Below are 24,872 nucleotides of genomic sequence, written 5' to 3' on the forward strand. Positions count from 1 at the left end.
TTTTACTGAGTAAGGTTTTAACGTATTCAACAGCAAAATCTAGTTCAGTTTGTCCTGTTCTTTAAAACTTAACCAAACTTTTCCAGTCCTCAGTTCTTTACTTTACATGTTGCTTGGGTAGGGTTTGTCAGTCCCTCCCAACTCTGAACACTGGTGATTTCCTGATGGTTTATGATGCTGTCAAGCATCTGGCAGCTACCTTTGTCTTGGCATATCTGGTTAAGTTGAAAGCATCAGGAGTCTGACACCTCAGCTTCTGCTGAGTGGACACCACCACCTTGACTTATGAACATTCTCCTTTCAATACCTGAAACACTGTTGGTTCCAAGTTTTTTCAAAGAAAACAGAAGTTATTTGCCATGTGCTGTAGTCATTTGTTGGAGAGTATTCTCCCTGCAGGCAGTATCATTCCCAGCAATGCAATCCGAGTGCAACTAGGTTTTCTGGATGACTCTCACCTTCCTAAGCAGAAGCAACACTGCTCTAGTAGAGGAATAAGTGGAGGTTGTGGAAGGATGTGCAAAATCAAGGGCACAAATGCAGAGGGAAGAAAGATGATGATCCTGGAGCCTGGACTTGACTACATGGACCCATGGTCTGACTCACTTTAGTGACTTTTATAATGTTTAATTTGTAAATTAAATTGTAAATGCTGTAAATTAAAAGTCTGCACTAGTTCCAACTGCAGCTTTGACAATACCCTCAAGGACTTTGTAAGTAAAAGTTAAAGAAAAAAGGTACTACTGCTACTCCCACAGGGCCTGTGGAGGAGCCTGCACCAGAGCAGGTGGATGCCCAAAGGAGGCTGTGACCCTGTGGGAAGCCCATGGTGGACCCATGGGCCTCCTGGAAGGACCTGTGGCCCTGTGGGGGACCCACACTGGAGCAGCCTGTTCCTGCAGAGCTGCACCCCATGGAAGGGACCAACTGGAGCAATTTGTGAAGAACTGTAGCCCTTGGGAAGGACTCATGTTGGAAAAGTTTCTGGAGGACTGTGTCCTGTGGGAGGGACATCCCACACTGGAACAGGGAAGGGTTCCTCTCCCAGAGGAGGAAGCAGTAGCAGCAACCTGTGATGACCTGACTGTAACCCCCATTCCCCACCTCCCCTGACTGAGCAGGGAGGGGTGAGGTAAAGAACTGGGGATAAAGTTAAGCCTAGTAAGGAAGGAGGGGTGGGGGGAAGGTGCTCTAAATCAAATGGTAATAAATTCAACTAATTTTCCTAAGCTGCATCTGTTTTGCCCGTGACAGTGACTGCTGAAGGATCTCCCCCACCCTTATCTCAATCCATGAGCTTCTTGTTGTATTTTATCTCCCTTCTCCAACTCAGAAGGGAGTGACAAAGTGACTTTGGTGGGCACCTGGTATCTAGCCTGGATTAAACCTCAACACAAATCCATTTAACCAGCTCCCCAGAATTCAATGGCTTTTTGATGATTAATCAAAAACAGAAGAAAAATAAATCCTACCTCACGTTTGGTACCATTACCTTCCCAATGTGACAGAAGATTAATAGCTGTGCTGGCAAAGCACAGTAAACACGAAGTATAACACAGACACTCTATGCAGTAGCTTAGATGACAAACAGCTGGTTATAAAACTAAGAGCTAAAACCTTCACATGAGCATGTGCTACTTCTTCAGTCTCACAAGCTGGTTCAGAGTACTGTTTCTGGAATAAGAGATCTAGCTCAGCTACACAGTAGCTTTACTAAAAAGACAGAGAAAAACCAGCAAAACATTTCCTCCTCATTCAAATAGTTCAAGAAGTTGCACGGTCATCTAGGGTAAGTTCACACAAGTGGCCAAACCACTTTGTGTATAATGGAAATGCCTTTTTTGAAGTAATGAGACTTCACATCACTCTGGTGAAAAGTTTTCAAAATCAGCCTCGCCAGGCTCTGTGGTGAGGCCCTGTGGAAGCAAAAACCAAATCCCTGCAGCCTGGTTTAGCCTCTTTAAACAGAGAGACATAAATTCAGCCAGGGATCAGGACTCCCAGAGAACACCACAAATTTCAAAGAGTTCTTGAAGGAAAAGAGGGAAAACAAGTTCTGGAAGGGAAAATTACTAATATTGAAAGTGTCCCACTTTCTGTCTTTTAACATACTACAATATTGCTTATTTGTCAGCAGTTTTCAAGCAGGTTAAGTTTCAATTCTTACCTACAGCCAGTGCTGCACTCTGTTCTTGGCCCCCAGTCTGTTTTAAAAGAAAAAAAGAGATTATGGAAATTAATTTTTTTACACCAAAAGTCTTAAATGCGATGCAAGGTGACCTTGGAAAAGCAAACACACATCTGTTCCAGACATACTGTTCTTGTATATCTACTTCATAAACATGGTACTGGATCCATATGCCACTGGGACTTTAAGAAGTATGCCAAGAAAATGTAATTCAGACCTGTGTTTTATCTCTAAGCATACAAATAAATAGGGAATGCCATTATTTGGCAATGAGTGTGCTTCCAGAGAAGAATGCTGCCATATTAGACAATGCATAAACACACATATTCCAAAATAAATTTAATAACTAAAGAGTCAAAGCTGCAATAAAATACCAGTGGCAAACTGTTCCTCTTGCATTTCACATTGCTTTAACAAGAAAATCACACAAGATTCTAATCCAACCACACAAATGTCCATTTGAAAAAATTTAAGGCTTGCATGCTGACCTCCAGAGAAGGCATTTGCAAGTCACCACTGAGAACCATTTGCTTAACAAAGAAAACTAGTGTTCTTGGACAGCCTCAGTGTGCGGCACACATCATTACCACCATCCTAACATGGTGAAATAATTATGTTAATAGTACAGTTTAAAGGAGAAGATATGGAGTATTACAGTAACTCAAAGCTTCACAGGAAATAATAGTGTAACATTAGCCAGGGAAGGCTCTGCAGATATACAGCAGCACAGGCAAGAAGCAGAGTGGAGACTACAGTGAGAATGACTCTTCACAAACCAGAGAACTGAACATAAGCAAAAACATGACCATCAGACATAGTTCCAACTGTAGAAATTTAACTCTCCATTCTTTCCAGTGCATGCATCTCTCTCAAAGAAGCTTTCCCCTTGACCAGGCTTAAGTATGGGTAGCAGCTGCTTTTGCCTTTGCCCACTGACTTCAGCTTCCCCTTACTTTCTCAGAAATAAGCAACAGCCAGTACTTCAGGACAAAAACATGGTTAACAGCACTGTCTTTGTAGGAGCTGCTGCAATTGCCTAAAATGCACCCACTTTCATTAGGCATATTTTAAATATAGGGTTTTTTTTTCCCTTCTCATGACTTCACCCTGCTCAATTTGTGCTTTGAGACAGCACAACAGAAATAAAACTCTGGAAATTACTAGTCCCCTGCAGGTCAGGGCTGAACACAACTGGCATTGCAAAGAGAAACTGAAACCAAAGTGCGACCCTACACTACTGTAAGAAGCTAATTTCCTGACAAAGAGTGAAAGAAAAGTCAGATAGGACTGAGCTATAAACAAAAACAAGAATCCTAAATTCATTAGAATGAGCAGACTATAGAAATAAATTTGAAAAAGAAAGAAAAAAAGCCAACTGTAGCAGCTAGCTTAGGGACTTGGAAAAAATAATGTCCTCTAATGGTACTAATTCATTTCTATAGAAAAACACTTATTTCCAACTGATAGAATTATTAAGGAAAAAAAATGAGGTCAGGTCTTTCCATCTTTCTATACACAATGCTGCACACACAGAGAGCACTTACCACCTGCAAGAACAACGTGCTGATGCTCAGGTGACTTGTCCTGAAGGCTTCAATGAATGAGTGGAAGTTAATAATTAACAAAGCCTTCTAGGAGTCCTGTGGTAATGAAGGCAGGTGGAGAACAGCAAAGCCATAAGGCAGAAGGGAAGCAGCCAGGAAAGTTGAGAATTATAGGTCAGTTGGACTATCATCAATAACAGGCAGAGGGATGTTAGCACAGGAATCCATTAACTGGTTTCCTGTCTTTTAGTACCTATGAACAAGCCTTTGTGCAAAACAGCTCACACTGAGCACCGCTGATGCTGTCGCTTGGTTTATACTGGCAAGCTGATAGGTATTTGATTTTTTTGCATAGTGTGATTTCACATCACAGTACTTTAAATTTAGAGGTTAGCACTGAGCAATATAATAAAGAACTGCCTAAATTGACTTGATCTCTAATCAAGGAAAAACCCCAGCAAAGATGCATTAAAAATAGACAGATGTGAAATGATTGGTGTAATGGATTTTTTATAGAATTAATTTTTGCACTTTGGATACACCTTAATTTAGACTAAAGAGTTTCTAAATGAAGAACTCTTTCAGGCTCAACATGAACTATTTGGGTTTTCATGCTGGGATAGAGGATTTGCAAAACCTCTGAGCTTCCTTCTGACTTATCCTCAAGGTTTAGATCAGCAGATTATTATAGAAATACCACAAACAGGCACAAGATGAGACATGTAAACTATACAACTTAATAGGTAGTGAAAATTGAATAATTCAGACCCAGAATTTTTCAATTCCTTGTGATTCTGAGGTAGTCAGATATTTAATGTTACATTACAGTGAAAAAAAGTTCTGGGCAGGAAAATTAACTTTACTCAATAGGTTACAGCTTATGAAGTCAAACAGCAGAAAGATTAATGCATCCCATCTCAGGGATCTCATTAAGACACAAAACTCCTTCCCTTGAACTGCAGCCTAACTTCACCACAGCAGAAATAGGCCAAAGCATATGCCAATATCTCAGGCCAACTACAAGAGAAATTCAAAAAACTGTCACAACAGTTGAAGAACCAAAATGGAAAACTGTCCAGAGCCATCAGAGAGCGACAGTGAATCATCTAAAATGTAGCACAACAGAAACAAAACCAAGCATCGTTCAGTTTGTCAGAGCAAAAGCCTGTAGCTGACAAGTCAAATGGTACCCAGATGAAATAGATGCAGTAAGTAAACTTTCATCACAGATGCAGATGCAGTTTCATCATTGTGAATGATTGTGAATTAATCAGTTTTCATTGAGGTTTTTTTCTCCAGTTTCCTCATTGTGAATGATGAAAGTGGAGAAAAAAGCCTCTATGAAAACTGGCTAACCACTGAGTAAGCCCTGTGCTTTGGGCACCCACCTCATATTGAACTGATGCTGCTTAACTCAGCAATACGTGAAAAGAGATTTCACATGGGAACAGTGAACCACTAACTTCCAGTATGAAACCACTGTCTTCTGTCCAACTCTGGCGGAACTAATTAAGGAGCTTCTACACTCAGGCACAGACTTGTCAGTGGCTGTCAATCATGATTTCCTACAAGGATGATGATTTTTCAGGCTTTCCAACACTCAGGTTCTGAAAACACTGAGTGCTAAGAAATAACAATCAACAACTTTGCACCAAGAATCTAAATTACTTTTTGTCTACTCAACTGGTATCTCAGCTCATCAGGGAACTTCAGAAGGTATTAACTTCTAAAAGCTTACAATACTTACTAGCAAAAGCTTGCATGGGATTCATGTACTCTACATGAAATACTGGGCACCCAGACTAAAGCTGTTTTCAAAACAGAATAGACTGCTACTTTGACAGAGCAAATGTTTCAATTCCTAGTTTGCAGTTCAAGCTTGCACTAGGATTCCTCTTGGTAAGCATCACCAAACTGAAATCCATGTGAACCAGCTGTGGACTATGGCACAGATGTTCTCAGTTCATTCATCTTAATGGCCCTTGGATACAGAAGAGAACAGCATCTAGCTCAAAGACTACCTGCCCTGGCAATTTTTAGATGTTCCTGATCTCTTGGTTCAGTTTCAGACTTGAAATAGTTTGTGGAAACAGCTCTAGAAAACCTGTTACCCTTAGAAGCACACACTAAAACATAAAAACCAAGCCCAGTCCAAAACAGAACCGCAAATCAAATACATCCCACATCTTGTGGGTAATAAAAAGAGAAAACTCAGATATGTTTAGTAATAAAATTTGATTTTTATTTCAGTAACAATAACAGATGTCTAAGCTATAAAAAATAATTCATTGCCAAGATCGTGTTTCAAAGGGAGTTTCAGGGCATCTGCAGATGAACCCATGGTTCAATGCTAAAAGGATGTGAACTCTGGTGTTTAACATCAGTGATTGCAGACAAAGATTCTTCTATATCTGTATGGCAAATGTAGATGACACTAAGATTAGCAAAGCAGGCTACCACTACTGCAAAGTGACCTCAGTTCTTCACAAAGAGCAAATGTACTGGTTGCTTGCTATAAAACCATTTTTTTGACTTCTGATTGTAAAGCTTCAGCTCAAACCTTTCTTCTCCATTCATTTTCATTTATCTTGGTGAGGCAAAATTGCATCTTAGAAGCCCACATGTTATATTAAATCTTTCATTATCCTGTGTAATTTCTCAGTGCTGCCACAGTACCTACTATTACTTGCTACACTCAAACCCATGTTTTAAATTTGTAATTTAATGATAGAAATGGACTGTGAATGTATCAGAGGGTCTGTTCCATTATAATTTTTCAAGCTTATATCATTTTCCCTATTATACTTTCACAGGATACATTACCTCTAAGCTGTTACTGTTGCACAGCAGCTTCAATTCATATGACCTTAATTCCAGGGTTTATTTTTTTCAACACCTTTTGTAGTTTATGTATCACATTATATTGTTGTGGACTTGGCAGTGGTGGGTAATGGTTAGACATGATCTTGCATGCCTGTTCCAACCTAAAAGATTCCTTGAAAGCTTTCAGAAAAGTTTAGATGCTGCATTGTAGACCAATAGGAGGGACAAAAAGTTTTATACATACACTCCTTTCAACAACTTCAGAAAAGAAAAAGGAAAAACTAAAAGATACTTGAGAAGCTTGTATGGCAGAAGAGGATATTCACACCAAACTAGTATTCAGCATGAAAATTTATATTTTCATCCACTTACACATAATGGTTTCTTTCCACAACAAACCATTACTTTGGCTTAGTGGAAACAGTAAAATAAACTATCATAATCTTCATTTTTGCATCTCAAATCTCTACACAGAAAAAAACCCTGCAAGATGAACATCAACTACAAGGGATTTTTTTAACCAGATCAAAAAGTTAAATATTGCCAAATATTTAACTTATTGCCAAATAAACTTCTTCACTTATAGAAATAAGTATAATAGAAATAGTAAAATAGAAATAGTATAAATAGAAATAAGTTGAGACAAATAAATGTTGGGTAACCAGAAGATGAATAAGAAATTTAGTAAAGAAGAGATGAGACTTCTTTAGCTGTTTAATTTAGAGCTGTGTTTTAGTTTGTGTTTGGTTGCTTTTTTTGGTAGTGGAGTAGTGAGTAGAGCTGTGGTACTTTAGTCCAAGCGACACAGCTTCTGGTTTTACCTCAAAAAAAGGAAAAAAAAAAAAAAAATCTGCAAGAATTATTAAAGCAAGTTCTGTGTCTAATAGTCAATTACTCAAACAACTGAACTTTTTACTTTTGGTAACATTATCTCCTGTATTTCTTTTGAACTTTCATAAATCCAAACCCTGAAGTGATTTAGTACTGGATATAAAACACAAGCAGAATTTTTAAGAACTCTCTAGAATTCAGGTTTTCACTCCTTAAAAAAACTACTGAAATATTCCTAAGGTAGGAAGAGATATGGCATATCATTCCTACACCTTTAAATGCCATTGGCATTTGCTATCCATTGCATGTTTAACTTCCCCATGACTGTTTTGCCACAGTAGATGCTTCCTTTATTTTTATGCTGTTAACACCCAGTTGTGAAGTGTTCCTGAATACCACCCAAGTGATTCAACAGCTTATTTATCTAAGATATACAGATGATATAATTTATTAGGAATATGACAGAGTTTAACAGAGAGTTCTGGCTCAATATCATCAAAACAGAAATGAAACCATGTCCTGTCCCAGGAAGTTTTGCAGCAGTGTTCATCCACTTGCACAACACAAACAGTAAGACAAGGAAAGGTCAGCAGGGCTTTTCCGTTCACATTATTAGTGGTGTAGGAGCAGTTCTGAGCAATGCCAAGACCCACAGCCCTACTCCCTAATGCTTGAACAGAGGAGTCCTTATTCCTTATAATCTAGATTTCTACTCTGAGGGTAAAAAACAAACAAAAACCAAAGCAAAACACCAAAAACAAAAAAATACCCAAAAACAAACAAACAAACAAACAAAAAAACAACCAACAAAAAAAACACCCCCAAACACTTTCCTCAGGAAAAAACCCCAGCCACAGAAGAGTTACAGTCACTTACCACCTAAAATATCTTTTTCCTGGTTTTAGTCAGTTCTAACCATCAACTGTTCATCAACAGGATCAAAAATTGAGAGCTGAAGCCCTAGTTACACCTCTGATAAGTAAAACTCAAAGATGAACTTAGACCTAAGCTGATTATGCTACAGCTATGAAAGGTTCCCACACAGCATCTCTGCTGCTCAAAGACAATGGATGTGTTTATTTCAGATTGCTAAGAACACAGTTTAGATTTTTAAAAGCCTGAAAAGCCCTTCCTATGGACACCAGCAGTAGTAAGTTTTGTCACATGCTCAGGGCTGAGCAGTTTCTAGGTGACAGTCAAGCAGTTCACTTTAAGTCCTTCCCCCAGGGTCCCCAGGGCTGCCCCACTATGCAAACCTCAGCAGAGGCAGTTCCTTCCAGTTGTAACTCATCCACAAAAGGGGGCAGGACTTTCCAAAGGGTGACTCCATGAGAGCCTTGGGACAAGCAGCAGTTTCTGTCAAGGAGGACAGAAGAGCTCTGATCCTGTCAGAGGAACTGTCACAGAACACTGAGACTGTTGAAAGTGCCTCCAGCTTGTCCAGGAGCTCTGTGACCTCCACCTACACAAATATTTGCAATAACTGTTGCAGCTGCAATTAAAAAATAGAAGAGGACAGGGTATGAAGAAGCTTTTCCAATCAGCTTTACATTGCAGTAACACAGTTTTGAAATTATTCTGGTAAAAACATGGATGATTAGAATACTAAATGCAATTCTATCAATCATTAGCTGTCCAGGAAGGAAAAAATCTAACATGATATTTTAACCTGGGATCTCAAATGTTTATTGGGTAGCATGTGATGTGGAAAAACATACAAAAATTACAGAATACAGGGTAACAAACACGAGAGAGATAACATGGGAATGTCCAGGTTCAGCTCCTAGGGACTGTTGTGTGTATTCAACAGCTTTGTCCAACAGGCAGGAAAGTAAACCAAAGAACAGGAGCCATACAACAAGGTCTTAATTGCTGCATTGTAATTTAATGGCACTGAGTCTCAACAGCTGCACACTATTTCTTTTCAATAATTTCTCTAATTCCATGATGACCTAAAGGGAGACAAGCTGCATCAGAGGAAGTTCAGATGGGACATTTAGGAAAGCTTCTTCACTGAGGGAGTGTCTGGTCACTGGAACAGGCTCCCCAGGGAAGTGGTCATGGCACCAAGCCTGACAGAGCTCAAGAAGCATCTGGACAGCTCACTTAAGTCATATGATTCAGTGGTAGCGAGTCCTGTAAGGAGCAGAGAGCTGAACTTTAAGATCTGTGTGGGTTCTTTCCAACTTGAGACATTTTATGATTCTAAATAATAAAACTGCAGTTATGTAGTCAAGCAGTAAGATGAACATTAACAAGAACTAAAGGACTGTATGTCTATAGTTCAAGTGCTTAAAGAGTTAAAAAAAACCAACAACCTTCCCTCCACAAAACCTAGAATTACCCTTTAACAAGTATTTTAGAGTTCTTCTCTAAGTCAGGAAGTGAAATAAGCAACATCTGACATTAACCTAATGGAACAGACCACATAAAACTGAATATGAACCTCCAGTCACCTGTCTCAACAAGCACAGCTTTTCAGGTCAGATGTCTTTCTGATGAGAAAAGTTTACATATTTTGCTGCCATGTTTAAAAATGACTTTTCAAAAAGTCAAAACAACCCTTAAATTAATGCCTTTGATTTGAAGGCTCATTGGACAAACAGAAATAAACAGTTCATGTTGTCCTGAGCAACAATTTACAGGTAAAGAAAAATAGCCGCTTTACCTTCATAAACAAATCAGCATGGCTGAAGTCTCAAGCAGAGCACAGTTTACTAAATAAGCCTTTAAACCAAATTCAAAACTCACTTATTTTTAAACTATTCTATTAACTGTTGCAGCAGGACTACTACATGTAAAGGAAAGATATTCTGGAAGAGCTTAACACTGAATTCCACTTGATTACAGTAAAAAAATCTTGTCACTTATAATTTGCAGATTACTATGATCTTCATTCAAGGTTTAACTTATTTTACATCTACTGTGGGAAAAAAGACACCACATTATGTTTCCTCAGCATAGGCAGATTATTCACATTGATAATATATACTATTAAACTTTAAAGAACACAGCATTGCATAAAAGCTTCAAACACCTCAATCTATTCCTGTGCTATTGCAGTGAGGCACATTAAACAAGCCCCAAGATGAAAAATACAGCAACTAAGTACAAGACAGCTCAGTTCAGCCTAAAACAAGTCAGCTATTCCTCTTTTTTTGCCTTAGACACCACCATTAATGCAAAATAAATGCATGCTGGTAGAATATCACTATCATGATCAGAATTTCTACCACATTATCTTGAGTGTCAAAATCACAACAAGTACTTAACCTCCACGTACTAAGAGCCATTTACACAAACCCACTTTCACACGGATGAGAAATCAATTCAAGAGGCTCTGCTGAATTTACAGAAAATCCTACGACAATATATTCGGTTTCAGTTGTCAGAAAGGCAATTTTTCTTAACATATTTGCATTCTATACCATCACTGTGGCAGATTATTCTTTTACTCCTGATGTTCCCACATCACCCTGCTGTCGGTATCTGGTGGGCTTTGCACTGAAAGCTTTAAGAAGTATTTGTAATGTCACCACTTTCTGTGTTGGTTACATAGGTTTCCTCAAACAAACAAACAAACCCTTCTGAAAGCAGCCATTAAAAGCTACACATTTATAAAACCTATTTCCTTGTTTAATAGAGGAAACATTTAGCACTGAGCAAAACAAAACAGAACCTAGCTTTATATTTCTTGCAGCATGTTTGATTTCATACAAATTTTCCCACCAGCCAAAATCAAACAGAATTCTGTTAACACATGGAATAGGGCCTTACTCAAATACAGTATCTCTTCTGCATGAGATCCTTCACTTCAAACCTTTTTTAGGCACACAGGTACGAGGACAACAAATTTTCCTGCTCTTTTTAAGTTTAACACATATTAAGGGATTTGCACGAAGAGACTCACATTGTTACAGGAGAAGTTTTACAGATTCTTCACAGGAGGAAGCAAAACATTTAAAGATGTGTCAGCCAGACAAATGTTACTTTCATAAGAGCTATACAAGCCACAACAAAGAGCTCTAAAAATTAATATGAAAATGGCAGGTATGCATTTGCTTTCACTTTGTAAATGTAATACTGAAGGTGTTTTCATATTTATTAAAATTAGCATAAATGCAAAACCTGTTAATCCACCCACAATATCAAAGCAATATCAGTACTGGAACACAGACTTCACAACATGCTAATCAGTTTGTTCAAAACATCTCGCCATCATCACTACAGGGAAACAATTCTAAGTTGCATGGAAGGATTTTTAAATCTTCAAGCATGCAGACAAGTTCAAGCTGCATATAAGAGATAACACTACAATGAGAATGAATAATTATCAGAGATTATATGTGGAAGCAGAAGACAATTATCAAGATCTTTTCTGAACAACTGATACTCTGAAAAATAATTCCATACAAGTTAGCATAATGAAAAAAAACCAGCTAATACAAGAAAAATAGGGCAAACACTGAAATGTTACCCATCCTTCAGTGTCTGTGATAATGGACAGTTGAAATATCATAAGCAAAAGAAAATCACCACCTGGATAAAATGGGCATGCACATTCTACAACCATTTGGGCTAGTTTGCACCACATCAAGGACCAGCTGGGTTAGAATTTTTATCTTGGCACCAGTCATGCAAGACTCACACAGACACGCTCTGCCCCAAGGGATGGAGCACCCACATGTCACATTCTCTTTTCAGCACGGTCCCAGAGCTGGGGGCCTGTGCTGAGAACCTGGGTCAGGTCTAAAACACAGCAGAGCTCAGCAGGCTCTCAGCTCCTGTCGTCCCAAAGGAAAGTTACTGCTGGAAACAGCGAAACCAAGTTTGTGCAGCACTACCCCAAACTAAAAAAGACTTACTGATCCTAAAGGAAATACTGAATTAAGACAAATACTTTACCACAGCTGCACACAAAGAACTACTTCATAGAACTACCCAGTTTCACTCAGCATGACCATCCTGTTAAACTTCTCTGTCCAAGAGAGATGGGGAGATGATGGGCTGGAAAAGGAAGCCAAAGTAGGGAAAAAGAAGACTTCAATTCTAGACTAATGAGCTTTTCAGTCTTCTGTACAGGGCAAGCTATGCACCCAAATTTAGTGAAACAGGCATTACTTATTCACATCATACACAATCGGAGTAAGTCAAAGTATTATCCTAAAAGTTACTATCAGATAATGATAATGTGGTTCAAAACTTATGTTTGGCAGTACAGTGCATCTCAAACGGTGGCACACTACATGCCAGAGGCTTTTTCTCCTGTAAGCTGAAGGTCATACACTTTCAAACCCAGTATTTAGGAATGAGTCTCATATGTATTTTAGCTTCAGGAACTACAATTTTACAGGCAACAGAACTCTTGAAATTATCGCTCAGAAATAGCTGTACTATGAAAGTCATCTTTATATTAAAAAAAAAAAAAAGACTAAAAACGTCAAACTTTGTTTTTACTGTCATTCTGACAGTTGCACATTGCTGACTACTATAAGCTTTCAAAACTTTCCTATCATTAATGTAGGTGTGGCAGAGAAACCAAACCAAGTGTTTTAATATTCTCTGCAACAGCTACACAAAAGAACTTTATAAAGTTATCCTTGACTGCTTATAAAATTTAGGCAAATTAACTGGCAAGTGAAGATTAATAAAGCATCTGTAAATGCTTAAGTCATGAAAGCTTAATGTTTTCTTATTGGCTAGGATGTGCTTCTTTCCATGTTTGTCCTTTAACCCAGCCACATCACCCCATTTGGGCAAAGAACCTTCTCTTGACACAAGTTTAATGAGCCCTGCAGCTCAAGTGGCAGCAGTAAACAGAAAGGTGAGATCCAAGCTTTATGGAAGGTGTATAGTAAGGTATAATTACAGAGGAAAACTGCTATTTCATCTACAATATTAAGTATTTGAGAAGTGAGATGTAAATCTGGTACCCACTATCAATGTGCATATAATTTACCTATGTCAAGATATTCAAATGTCCTAAATTCTCAGGTTTCCTTGTGATTGCTATGTAATACTGTAGCTCAACATCTTCTTAACTTATGGGCTGGCAAACTGCTATTAAGTGGTCATAGCTCTTCACTGATGAGCCTATTATTGTTCTGTACCTAAAAGCAGCCTGCACATGACTTGGTGTGTCCGGGAATCACAAGATATCCTTAGTTTTATTATCATACATTATTCTCAGTGAATATTAGGCCTCAACAAACACCCATTGAATAATTACAAACATATTAATGGCAACTTCCAAAGCATCTGGACTTCTCTTAAGGCTTCCTTTTTTCTCTCTCCAGACTCTGAAGCAGTATATTTGAAGTTTCACTGTTTGCACTATCACACTTCAAATAATATTTATATAGAACACAGACACATTGTATTTGTCTCAGCTAAAAAGGCAAACAGACTGTGTCTAACATGTCATTACAGGAAAAAAAACCAGTCTTTTTTCTTCTACTGAGAGAGCAGGAATTCAATCAATTTGTATTCCAATTTAAATACCCACTTGCTATCCACTGCTACTGAGTCTTTTGTCTGGTGAGTTACAGACAGTTAGAAAGAAAAAAATATTGCATGAACTACTCGCTTTCAACAGATCAAAATACTTTGTACTCCTTGGCCTAAAATATTATGGAAAACAAAGAAATATTCTATAAGCAAAGAAACCCAAGCAAGTGTTTACCAGTTAGTAGTATCTTCTTGCAGTCTTAACAGAGAACTCCCTTCTTCAGATTCTTGATGCAGCAGCTCGTCCTCACAATCTGAAAGAACAGAAGAACCCCATTAAACATAAACAATACATGGTATTTCAATCACATAAACCAGTGCCAGGGGTAAATCAAAGTTAATCCTGCAGTGCCAAGGAACCTACAAAATCCTTTAGGAATGCAAATGAGACATGCTGATTTCAAAAACACTCGGTGATTTTATGGAAGTGACATTACAAGCAAACAGAGAAGCATCCTTACAAACTCTTCTGTGAGTCAGTAAGGCTATTAGCTAGCCATGATCACAAGCATCAGAAATAGAGCATTGCATCTCAGCATTACCGAGTTAAGTTACATATAGTTACAGCAGAAAAAATAGAGCATTACATCTCTGCATTACGGAGCCGAGTTACACATAATTGCAGCAGAAAAAAGTAGGTCTCAGTTCAAGCTTTATTTACAGTGCCACATATACTGCACACAGGGAAAAGCACTTCACTGCTACAGTTTTCATCAGTTAAAGAAAATGCCACCAGTCGAAGTTTTTACCTATCTGAACTTCTCTAGGATTATTAGGATTTTCTGCTTCAAAGCTAAGTTTCTGGATTAGAAAAATCAGTATTTGTATGGTCAGACAAAACAGCATTTCCTATGGAAATGCAGCACTGAGATTTCCATTGCAAGCACTTGGAAGGTATTCCAGCTCACTTGGAGTAGATTTATATAGCAAGCAGCCTACCTTTTTTTAGTACAGTAACTGGATTATGAACTCCCCAGAAATGGTACCTTTCTGTTGTGGTGAAAGGTTCATAAGTTTTTTCCCTTTGGGATTTTGTAGGCTGCTTCTCCTTCAAGGATTTCAACTAATTTAAATACTTGAGTGTTGTCACTTAAACTGTTTCCAGTAAAACCACTGCTGCTCCTGCTTCAGGTATTCCTGGCACCAGAATCCTTCTTTTTAGTATCTCACATCTCAAAGTTTCTTTTAAAGAGTGATCTTCCCATTTTGTCCTCCAGTTCTCTTTCTGCATCTTAAAGCAAAGTCAAGCATATTCTGCAACACGTCTGTTTTTAGCACAAACTTGGTTTAGAAATATAAAATCTGTCATGTCATTTCAAATCCAGCTGAAGAGGCGTGAAATATTCAGCGTTAATTTGTATTTAATCAGCTATCAGCAGTTCCTCTTACATCAGGTAACCCTGATTAATGGGCATTTAACAAAAATATGTTGCTTTGCAGTTAAATTTATAATCACAAACACCTTAACATTACTGATTTGTCCCAGCTTGGAGGGAAGAGGAAGAGTTATAAAGTATTGAGGCTGGGGAATGATTTTAGTCACCGTGAAAACTACCATCAAAAGATGCCACCCATTGCTTCCTGCCCTCTCTGCAAAGGAAAAACTTGCAACCTGAGGAGCACAGCTAGGAGAAAAGGAGGCAAGGACTCTGAGATACTATGCCAAATATAATGGCCAAATAAAACTAAGGGATCCTATTCACAGCTACATTGAAGCAATAATTGCAACAGAGAGGTGAAAAACAAAACAAAAGAAAATTAATATTAACTAATGATAACTTTTGCCAATTTGTGTTAAGGCAGTACCTAAGATAAGCAACTGCCTGTAACTGCCTGTCAAGTTAATGTGCTAGTGTTTTGGTTTTTTTTTTTTCCCTACAAATGTTGTAAGAAGCACTATTTCTCTTTTTTGCAGAAGGGGAAATCTAAAAAAACCCAAAACACATTCACTCCATTAATGCATAGGCTTTGTTTAAACAATTGTTCCACCGCCGTATTCGGTCCCATGGACCTCTTGCCAGACAACTGTATAGGTTAACAATTATCTTATAAACTGAATGGAAGCCATAAGATCCTTTCATTCATGCTGCTTGGCAAGAGCTGAGCAGAGCTGTTCTATCACTGCCTACAGTACATAAGAGGATTGAAAGTCTTGCTGCTTGAGTGATCATTTAAGAAACTCAACAAGTTCCTTCAATACACTCAATCAAAAACACTTCCTTCTACCCTGCAGTATGAAAAGCTTCTTACTCAGTACCAAAAATGGATTTTTTTTCAAGCATGATTGATCATTTCATTAAACAGAAAAATTGTTATATTTCCGCTGTTCCACTGTCAGGATGCATAGCATCACGTTGACAAATTCAAATGATTAAATCTCCTTGTAACTACTGAAATCACAAGCAGGATTTTGGTTTACTGAAAGGAATATCTAAGCTCACTGGAGACTCTTCTATCCTCTCCAGTCCTTCACTGCTCCTGCTCCTGGATGCTCAGCATTTCCTGTGCTGTAGTTCCTCCTCCCTGACAACCCATTCCTGCAGGTGAAAAAGGGAAGCCAGTGCCAGCAGCAATAGCTTTGGGGCAATTCTGGATGGGAGAATCCCACCTGGCAGTGGATAGAAGAGATGATGGAAGCATCCAGAGAAGCACTGGAAGCACATCACCTGCCAGCATGGGGCAAAGAATTAAGCCTGGTGTGACAGGAGGAACTGGAGAGGAAAGAGGCTGCTGCACAGGAGCACTGGGCAGTACTGCACACAGAAAGGACGGGGTGCTGAAGTGGGAGCACATGCAGAAAAAGCGGCAGATAACGTGGCCCCTTTAGAAGATCTCTACAGCTCTCAAGGCAACAATTCCTTATATATAATCTAGATTAATCCCATTCAGTTCATAAAACCTGTCAAGAGAGATTTCTTTTCTTTTTAAATAACTGATCCCCAAACTGTAATCTGTGGTATAAATAGCAGAGCTGAGAAAAAAACAAGTTAGCTGCCATCTTAGTTTACAGACAAGATTTGTTCACAAACTATTTTTTTTTAATTCAATAGACCTTTGTGGAGTAAATTAACACTGTTTCTTTGACAGGCTAATGAGAATAGCAGGTGAACAACAAAAGAATAAACTCATTCCCAGGAGATATCCTTGCCTGCCCTCCACACACTGTGTTGGCATAGCTTTGTAGGACGACGAATTCAAAAGAAGGAAGCAGACAATAAACCTACTTGTTCCTGCTAAATTAGGGACACTTCACCTCTTGATGTAAGCGACCATCCCTTACTTCATTAGTTTTGTCACTTAAGGGGAAGGTGGAATTAGCACAGCACCTGATTAAATCTTGTTCTCCATACAAAATTCATGCTCAAGAAAACTATTAACCATAAAGATGCAAAAAAGCCTTCTGTGAATCGCACAGTGTTTGCTTTTCCCTAGAGTACATGTTTCAGCAGGCAGAGGCACAGCAAATGCTTCTCAAGCCTCCAAGTTTCACACTCATTTGAGCTAGAGGAAGAAAACTTCTGAGAAATTTATTAATGGCTATGTCCTCAGGAGTAAAGGGTAAAGCCACTAACACAGGGCTTAATTAGTTTTACTGAGGGATTCAGGGTACTCCATTCAAGACAGTTTGCTGAAATACTGAGGCAAAACATGCAGTTATTGTCAGATATAGCAGTGTCCACATAGAACTTCAAGTTAAATAATTTTGCAGTCTTTGCCACCATTAAAGCAAGACTGACACTTACAGCCCAGAAAAGGCCCGTGTCAGAACTGGCTACATGTCTTCACAAGCAGGTAACAGGAATGACTCAGGGCTGAGATGTAGAGGTCAGTCTGTCCTTAAATTCTGTCCAAACCTTCAACTGCTGACCCAACAGCCCACACTCCAATTCTCTGCCTTGCTCCAGTCAGACAATGGCATCCCAAGGGCACTACTGAAGTGACCATCTGGGGTGGCCTGAGATGCCATTTCATTTCCTCTTTATTTGGTAATGTACACAGCATCTTCAAAAGCCCAGACAAATGTAGATTTCACAACTTAACATACAGGCTATTTCAACTCAAAAGCTTTGCCTGAATTCCATTTAGGAGTAATTCCACCTAGCCTGTATACCTAACACTGTTGTACAGACATGAACCACATTGCACACATCATCTTTGCCTGTGCTTGATGTTGCTTAGTCCAAAACAGAAAGCACAGGAGAGACAGTAATGTGGATTTAAGGTGATGTATCCTCCCTAACACAAATCACAACAGACTGCTAGACACAACAGCCCGTCCTAAGACATATCTGAAATGCAGAGTATACAAAATGAGCTGAAGAAAAAAATAAGCCATAAAGATCCATAAAGATAACTAAGTGTCAGAAGGCTTATGGTAGCTTACAAACAATTCTGGTGTCAGACTAAGACAGCACACACATTGAGCAGTCAAAATAACCCCTGCAGAGCTTCTGGCAGGCTACTCTTCATAGTAAATAGCTATGCAAAAAAGAGGCAGAAAGCAACACAATCAGTGTCCTACAAAAACAGGAAAACATAAAAATACTAGAATTCACTAATAGGTCCACAGCAAGAATTGAGAATTTTATACCCCACTAAAATGATACAGACTACTTTTCCCCCTATTGTAAAATGTAGGTGAACCCAGTGGGAAGAAATGATGATGTTTAACTTTAGTTTACAAGGCTGAATGATTTCTTTATTATAACTATGCTGTAATATATTAATATAGTATATAAAGGAAGATACTAAAATTACATACTTATTTTTCTAACTACTATATTTAACTAACTCAAAACTCGTGACCTTCTTTTGAGAGTCTAGACACCGGTGGATTTGATTGGCCATCAGGCTTAAACAATTCTCACCACAATCTAATTAAGCAATCACTCTAAGCAAACAATTCTCTAAACACATTCTACATAGGAAAAACAAGGAGCAGAAATAGGAATTGTTTTCTTTCTCTCTGTGCAACTCTACAAAAATTTTTGAGGAAAAAAAGAAATCTGCTTACCACATCCCCCTTATGAACATATTTTGCTAAAACTTTAATTTTCAGTTGAAAGAGGAAGTTCTCCTGTGATTTGAGGAATTGGTAGTCTTAGAACTATTCAAAAATCCCCAGTTATTTACTTCTGCACAGCTAAGTAAGCTGTCATTCCTTTATTTCCAGGACAGAAATGAAACCAAGTGTTTAAGATCAAATAATTACACTAAAACTCAATAGTTTGAGCTTCAACTGTACATCATGCAGTTAATAAAACTGATGCAAAGACACATTCCAAGGATAAAACTATTTGCCTCCAGAAACCTGTAGCTCTGCTTCTATGTAACACTGGAGCACTCTAGTGACACCCTGACTATTTTCAACACCAAAAGTATTCCTTTTCTTTCATTCATCAGAACAGCATGAGTTACAGACTTAAGCATGTTAGTCCTTACAGGTTTGAGCCGCAAAACCACTAACTATGGTTAAAAATGTACCTCCAGTATTTATTCATGTACTAGAAGCTAATTTTGTGAGTAAATTAGGATCATCCAGTTAACTAAGAGTTGTAAAGACAGAGATGGAAGACACACATAATCTTCCCTTGTCCCACAGCAAACATTTGGCAGAGGTTTAAAGTATTATCAGCCCAACACAATGTATTCTCTGAAGTGTAATTTACCAAACAGAACACTGACCAGCTTTTCCTCCAACAATTTCTCCAAAGTCATATAAAGGATTTCCAATTGTGAACACTTTCTCCTGTCTGCTGTATTGCAGCTTTCAAACACTGGATTTGGTATTTCAAGCTCAGTACTGTGGCACAATTTAGCAACTTCCCTTAAAAACACATGTTTTCAAAATAACTAAGTATTACAGAAGGACTGATTTTTAGTAGATGACTACCCTTATCACTTTTTGTTTTATTATTTATTAATTACAATTGGAAATAGTGTATGCTCCAATTCCAGTAGACTTTGCTCACACAGCAGCTAAACTGAAACTGCTAAATACTTATTCCATTTAGCCATATGATAAGCATATGCCTCTGTTTCAAAGACAAATGTGGAAGCAGTAAATATGCCAATCATTCGAATACTCTTATATTAGACAGGATTAAAGTTTAACTGTGAGCAGAGAAGAATACATTTGATGCCAGACTTGAAGTAACACGTTGAGTATTTCTCCAGTTCCCTTTTGAAATGGAACTACTCTTCTGAGAGTGACTCAAGTCCTTAGAGTGACTCAACTCAGAGATGAAGAGGCAGGACACCGATGACATGTTCTCCAGATTAGTAATGGAGCAGGTTTCCATAGCAGGGTGAAAAGGGCAAGTATGTACAGATAGACTGAGACAGGACTAATCTTTTCCTATTTCTAATGAGAGGATGTTCTTGATAAATACAAAGGAGGACAATTAATTTCTTATCATATAACTTATAGAAACTTGGTCAGAAGTGCAGAGTCCTTGCAGAAAGTCTGATAATTCTTATAATGAATGTCAGGAGCAGTTCTTTTGTCTTAAAACATTTTTGCCATACAGAGAAACAGGCACAAAACACAACCTGGAATATTTCTTCATTGTCAAGTACAGATGCTATGAATTTTTTGACCTCAGATCTCAGTTAGTGTATGTTTTCTCCGTGGATACACAACAGCCAGCCAAGGCACTGAATAACATTACAGAAACCAGGAATTAACACATGGACTGATTGTGAGATCAGTCCTGTTTCTTCTACTACCTACAGAAGCACAATGAAAGAAGATCCTCATGTGAGCAGAGCCAGTGGACCAGTTCTGCTTTCTAAGAGTTTTAACTGTTACAGTTATGAGCAAGCTACACAAACTCTTCAATAAGTTAAGACTTGTAATTATAGGATAGAAGTTGCATATCTTAACTGCAAGATCAGTTTAATTAAGATCTCCCTTGGAAAGAGATCTGTCCTAAGCAAAGACTAAACACAAAAGACTTTCCCACTCTATAAAAATTCCTTCTCAACAGGCTCTGTTGTGCTTAGTCATTCCTGGATACACACCTGAAGCCCCTATTCATAACATGTCCCAGATTCAGTGTCCTTCATATTCTTACTTAGAAAGTGTCCCAGCTTCAGCTGGGAGGGAGGCAAGAGCCTGCCTCTCAGGTACACAATCAATTCAAGACTCCTTAAATAGAGCGTAGAGTCAGGTGTCCCTTCTACTCATCACTATGCCAACAAGTCTGTAATTTAAAAATTCTGAAGGGTGAAGACAGCCTAGGAAAGATGCTACAAAGCCCTTGCTCTGGGCAGTTGGTCAATATATCCTTCCTCCCCTATTTTATTATCAGCTGGATTTAGACAAGCTTGTTATCTAGTCCACAGAGAGGCAGGCATTAGTTCCAGCTCTTAGTGATGTTTACAGTACCTAACTTTATCTGATGAGTAAATAGTTTAAGCTCTTAGCTTAAGCAGTCTGAATGATCTTTTTAGGATCCAATATTTATTAAAAAAAAAAAAATAAATTGCAAAGCTTATGTTTGAGACCTTGAGTAGAAAGTCTCACCCTGAGAAGGTTGTCTACCGACTCTCAGATTTTACATCTGCTTACCAAGACATTAAAGGCAACTGGACTCCTCTATTTCTGCACAGGAAATCTGATGAATTTTCAAGCCATTCTTACACTCCCACATCCTCTCATTTAAGAATGCACTGATCTCAGTGCACAAGATCTTTGTTCAAAGGATACTTGTAGATGCCATCATCTCCAGAGGCATTTTTCCAACTTTTAATGTACAATGCAAGTTACAATCTCAGTCAAAACAGGAGCACAACAATTTTTTTCTATATTACCCTGTATTTGGAGTAACAAAGGAAGCATTTAAGAACAGGTTTTTTCTGCTTAAGGAAAATTACAGACTCCAATGTTTAAATATTCACACACATGCTCTAGAGATTGCAGCAAGGCAGTTAATTTATGCTTTGAAATCAAACTTTACCCTGGAACAGAAGTCAAATAATAATAAGAAAACACCAAAAAAAACCCCACCAAAAAACCCCTAATTTTTTATTTAGAGATGTGTCACACTACAAAGCTTTTCTGCTCTTCTGAGGCTAGAAAGACTTACCTAAGACTAAGAGATTCTGGAGAAACACTTTCCATGAAGAAATACAGCTACAAAACCCAACTTAAATACACACATGAAGAAAAGCAAGTGTATTACACAAAACTGTGGAATCATGGCCAGCATAATTCTGGTAGACACAGAGTTGCTGTATTTAAGTAAAACTCCAACAACAAACATGCATAGGTAGCAGCTTCCCTTCATCCTATTACCACTAATTTCAGGCAAATGCTGGTACATTCAACAAGAATATCATCAGTACAAGCACTTCAAGCATCCTGAAAAAAGTCCTCGGACCACCAACTTCAAGAGTATCACTGAAAACCAGGGATAAATTGTACTAGTATGTGTAACCAGACTTGAAATTACAGTGCCTGGCTCCTACAATCTCCAAATTTGGATCAAGGACTCCATCAAACCATGTGATAAGAGAGCTGCTCTACAGGCAGAGCGTGCTTTAGGCTGCTCTTCCATGAGAAACCCACAGGGCCCTTTATTGCACCGTTCAACCGGAGCACAGGAGTGCCACACACGAGGTTAATGTTCAACCAAACAAAAGGCAGAGGCTCCTGAGCTCCTCAGAAACGCGGTTTTGGGAAGAGCGTGACAGGAATTGTGTGCTGGAAGCCCAGCACAAGCTTGGAGAGAGGTACAAAGGGAAGCGTGTGCACGCTCACCATCGAAGTGTAACTTCCAGCAAGGAGCTGGATCCATCACGTGGTGCTGCAGTACTCATCTGTCCAAGGACTATGATTCAGTGCCTACAGGGTATGTTGGATTTAGTACAGATGCAAAAATTAATTGCAAACCATATATGTGTCTGGCTGCTGACAGAAGAAGGCTACACACATACACAATTAGGAGCACTCAGAAAAGTTAAATCATCTGCTCTAACAGAACTGACTGAGCCTTGTTGGCCTCGCTCAGTGCAACTACAGAAAGCTCCCATATCTCTCTCAGAAGTAGTCTCAGAATAAGTAAAGCTAGTTAACTTTCACAATGTTTAGTTTGAGGGTCACCATGCCTAGCATGGGCTAAAACAAACATTACCTACTATGGAATTCTTTGTATTGCCATTCATGAACTCACACAATTTATCAGGGACATCTCATGTGGCAAAGACACTGCCAAAGAACTGGATGATTTATGGGTGTTCTTATAGCAGAAATCTCTTATAGAAGGACCTTTCCAACAACAGACATTTTCCAGCAATCTCTGAATACTGGAATGTGACAAAAACAAGAGAGAGGAAGTAAGAAGACTTACATAATGATAAATCTTGTTAATAAAGATATGTTATCACTGTGGCTGAACTAGAAAATTTCTTTTGCCTAATGGTGTTGTCATAAGCACCAAAGAAAGCTCACTAACAAAAGGAGGGCTAACTTCACAAAGAGCAGTGCAAAACCCCTTTGCATGAACAAGAGACTTCCAGTAGCTTCCTTGTCTTTAAATAAAAAATAATCTGGTTTTCAATAATTTAGTAACAAGACAAATATTAACTTATTCATTGCCGTATCATTCAAATCTAGAAATGGATGTTGGCCTTCTGGACCTCCATCTAATTTTTGTGCAAATTGTTATTTTCTTAAAAATACAAGTATCAGCAACAACAGTATTAAAAACAAAGCCACCAACAATGACTAAGATCTTCCAAGTTTGAAAGTACGAAAAGGTTTCACTTGGATGTATTTTCAGTTAATGTATCACTGCAGAGAAACTAAAGGAGTCCCATATCCTATTACTAACTTTGCTTCTATTGTATAAACATGTTTTATGAGGAGTCATTCAGCTACGGAAACTCAGTGCAGTTGCTGCAGTAACTAGAGAAGCATGCATTTGATCCCTGTTTTTTACTACGACTTCCTATTTGCTTCCAGGTAATTAACACTGCCATACCTCGGTTCCTTATCTTATCTTCCTTCATGATAAGGCCAAACATTCAATACTAAGAAGAGAAGGACTTTAGCCAGGTGTGTTGCCTTTGAATTCTGCTGCAGCAGGAGCTAGTAAGGGCAGCAATGGATAAAGGCAAAAAGCTTAGAAGAGGCTGTTCAGTGACTCTCCAGGCAGCCAGTGAAGATACTCTGCGTGAAGCACACATGCAGAATACCTCCAAAATCTCTGCACTACATCACGTTACACACAGAAGTTGCTGAAGCAGTACAGACTCCAAAAATCAGATACTGCATTCCTATCCAGCAAAGATATTAATGTTAAACTCTCATCCATCAGCCTCAAAAATAATGGAAAGTTAGTGTTTTACTGCTGAAAACTTGAGCTTCTTAAGCCTTTAAGTTAAGGCCCTACAGACAATAAGAAGTTAACTAATCATTTGAGACAGCCCAGTCTAATCCTGGACATAAACAGTAACTTCACTTCAAATATGCATGCTATAGTTCAAAAAAATCTTTTATTAAGACTATTTTCAATTATAAAATCATTCAAGCATTCCAAACTGCTGATCACAAAAATAATTAAAAAAAAAAAAAAAGGAAAAGATGCACATGTCAAACAACATGCTTGAGGGGAAAAAAGTTCCATCCAGATCAATCAACTGGCTACTGCTGGATTATCAGAGAGCAATGTCATAAGATGTCCTGTAGTTAGAACACACTTCTTAAAAAAACAATACTGAACCTACACTGGGACAATTTCCTAAGATGAAAAATGAGTGTAAATGTACAATTTGCATTTTAGTATGTGCATTTAATTTACAGAATAAGCTGCTCCCATGGAAGAAGCCTTCGAGCAAAAGAAATTTTGCTCAGACCATTAACAAGATCCACAAATTCTATCCTCTCTCATACAACAAGAGTCTATAACAAGTCTATAGAACAAGTGAAGAATAAACCACACCTGGAAATTAAAACTAGCTTTTTGTTTTGCTAG

General features: G+C 38.3%; 1 protein-coding gene across 4 annotated transcripts in view; it reads right to left on the reverse strand.

Moving 5' to 3' along the window:
* The window catches only part of CYRIB (CYFIP related Rac1 interactor B), a 95,673-nt gene that overhangs the window by 26,576 nt on the left and 44,225 nt on the right, over positions 1–24,872 (reverse strand). For 3 of the 4 annotated variants that reach the window (XM_053988006.1, XM_053987997.1, XM_053987990.1), the window contains exons 2-3: positions 14,069–14,147; positions 2,168–2,204 (exon numbers count right to left, since the gene is read on the reverse strand). The gene's annotated coding sequence lies outside the window, so the exon portion shown is untranslated. The remainder of the gene's footprint in view (positions 1–2,167; positions 2,205–14,068; positions 14,148–24,872) is intronic. The other variant, XM_053988015.1, reaches the window with a different exon arrangement.

The sequence above is a fragment of the Vidua macroura genome, chromosome 1 (genome assembly GCF_024509145.1).
Source record: "Vidua macroura isolate BioBank_ID:100142 chromosome 1, ASM2450914v1, whole genome shotgun sequence".
Classification (NCBI taxonomy): Eukaryota; Metazoa; Chordata; class Aves; order Passeriformes; family Viduidae; genus Vidua; species Vidua macroura.